The sequence below is a fragment of the Cavia porcellus genome, unplaced genomic scaffold (assembly GCF_034190915.1).
Source record: "Cavia porcellus strain 051 isolate PalLab524CR breed Dunkin Hartley unplaced genomic scaffold, mCavPor4.1 scaffold_13, whole genome shotgun sequence".
Classification (NCBI taxonomy): Eukaryota; Metazoa; Chordata; class Mammalia; order Rodentia; family Caviidae; genus Cavia; species Cavia porcellus.
Window position 1 is genome coordinate 6,069,099 of NW_026947496.1, and position 2,238 is coordinate 6,071,336.

Sequence of the window (2,238 nt, forward strand, 5' to 3'; positions counted from 1 at the left end):
CTGGGAAACTATGCCACTAGGCGAAGTATAGTTCCTCAGGGAAGCTCTGCTTCTGTTCTGGGAACTCACTACTTACTGAGGGATGTGTCATTGCAGGCTGGCTTAGCAAACCTGGATTGGGCACTAGAAACCCACTGGCAGAGCATGATTTGTTGGTTTTTGAGCAGTAGAGAGGGCACAGGAATTTGGGCCAGTACTTGGCATAATGTTTGAGATACTAGGTGTTTTTCTTGTTTTAGGTTTTGCCTAGAAAAAATGAGCACATACTCTTAAGACAGGAGAGACACAAGCAGGATCTTATGGAGAGCAAAGCATGAAAATGGCAGGTGCATCGCTGTGGAGTGTGTGTCCAGAGTGTAGTCATCACCATGTCCATGTCAGTGGAAGGAAAGAAAAAATAAAATCAAAAGAACAAAACCAGGAACCGACCACAACGGAGCCATGCACGCTGACATCTGTCACAAACTGCTACTTTCAGTAGAGGCAACAGAATGAATGCACAGGAACAAAGCATGATTTCTTTGTTATTGCTTTTTTCAAAGGTTTTTCAAGAGTGGATTGTGAATTGGAAGATGCTTCGGGTGAACATCGTCCTGGGGATACTCTTCGTTTCTCTTGCTGGACCTGGAATTGGGGGGAATATTCTTGTATTTGTAAGACATGTATATAATTTTGTTTTGATTCCAAAGAAAAAACCCATAGATTTTATCATCATTCACCTGGTTTTTTCAAATGCAATCATTATTTGTAGCACAGGGCTTAGAGATATAGTCCTAATTTTCCATTTCAGAAACTTCCTAGGTAGTGCTGGCTGTAAAACTGTGGTTTACCTGGGGAGGGTGGCCCGAGGCCTGTCCATCTGCACCACCTGTCTCCTCAGCGTGGTCCAGGCAGTCACCATCAGTCCCAGGACCACCCTGTGGGGAAAGCTCAAGCCTCAGACTGCATGGCAAGTTTTTCCCTATCTTCTCCTCTGCTGGGTCATTAATCTTCCATTAAGCTCCAACTTGCTGCTCTACATCACAGCAGTTGGCAGCGTGAACAGATCTGAGATTGGAACCTATGTCAGACACTGTTTTTTGCTGTCATCCAGACCCACAGTCTGGTGGCTTTTCCTCTGTCTCATGGCTCTGCGGGATGTCCTCTTCCAGGGTGTCATGGGCTGGAGCAGCGCGCACCTGGCTTTCCGCCTGTATGAGCATCACAAGCGTGTGCTCTACCTGCACAGCTCCAGGTTGGTGGTGAGTTCCAGCCCAGAAATCAGAGCTACCATAAATATTCTCATCCTCATGACCTGTTTCCTTTTCTTTTTTTGGACAGATTTCATGTTCTCCTTTTACATAGGGTCCACGGTGGCCCGTGAAATTACACTCCTGTATGTTCAATTATTTCTAGAACTCGGTTATGCGGTTCTCAGCCCCTTTGTGCTGATGAGCAGGGATGTTGCTGTCACTAAACCCTGATGAGTCCAAGTTGAAGAACATGGCCCAACGTTCTCTGTCCATTGCTCTGCAAACTAAGGGTCTCTGAGTTAGGGACTGATTCACCCTAGTATTGCAATGTTTAAAATGCTGCTTTACTCAACATTTAGGATAATACACTTGCTTTTAGTATTCCTACTATTTTTTAAGCAATGTGGCGGGAGGCAATTTAAGGCTGATCAGAGGATACCAGGATTTGGAAAGGGTTTCTCAGGAACCTCCCACTTTGCTTACTGGGGAAAGCTTTTGCAGGGCTGGCCTTTAGGACATTGGTATCCTCCACCAGGTCAGATCTTTTAAGCCAAGGAGGACATAGGGAAATTCGATTCCCACCATTGTGTCCACAAAGTGGGACTCAGCTCTCATCTCAGGGAGCTTGCTCTGAGCTTAGTGAGTCCTGGCTACTCTGCCCTGCCCATGCTTTCCCAGTGACCCCCAGTGGGAAAGAACAGGGAGAGATGAGGCTGACCCCTTCTGCTTGGTGGGGGTCCATTGGTGAAGAACTGACTCTGGCTATTTTTGATGAGTTGGGTTCTCCTTGCTGAGTGCTTGACTTTGGAGGCTTCCAGAAGCGCTAAGGAAACTGTGAGGGTCAGGACTCAGACTGGAAGTCACAAGCCATGCTGGGTTTGAGGAGTGCCCCCAGGTACAGAGCCAGCTGCAGCACATCCTCAGAGCCCTGCACACCTGCCCTGTAGCTGCTAGCCAACCCACCCCAGGCAGCCCTGGTTCATCTGCCCTCTCTTTGGGGCTACAG

The 2,238-nt window shown here is 47.6% G+C and overlaps 1 pseudogene; it reads left to right on the top strand.

Annotated features, from left to right (window-relative positions):
- The first annotated feature begins 407 nt into the window (after window positions 1–407).
- Cavporv1r-ps719 (vomeronasal 1 receptor cavPorV1R-ps719 pseudogene) lies at window positions 408–1,543 on the top strand (annotated as a pseudogene).
- The last annotated feature ends 695 nt before the right edge of the window (window positions 1,544–2,238 follow it).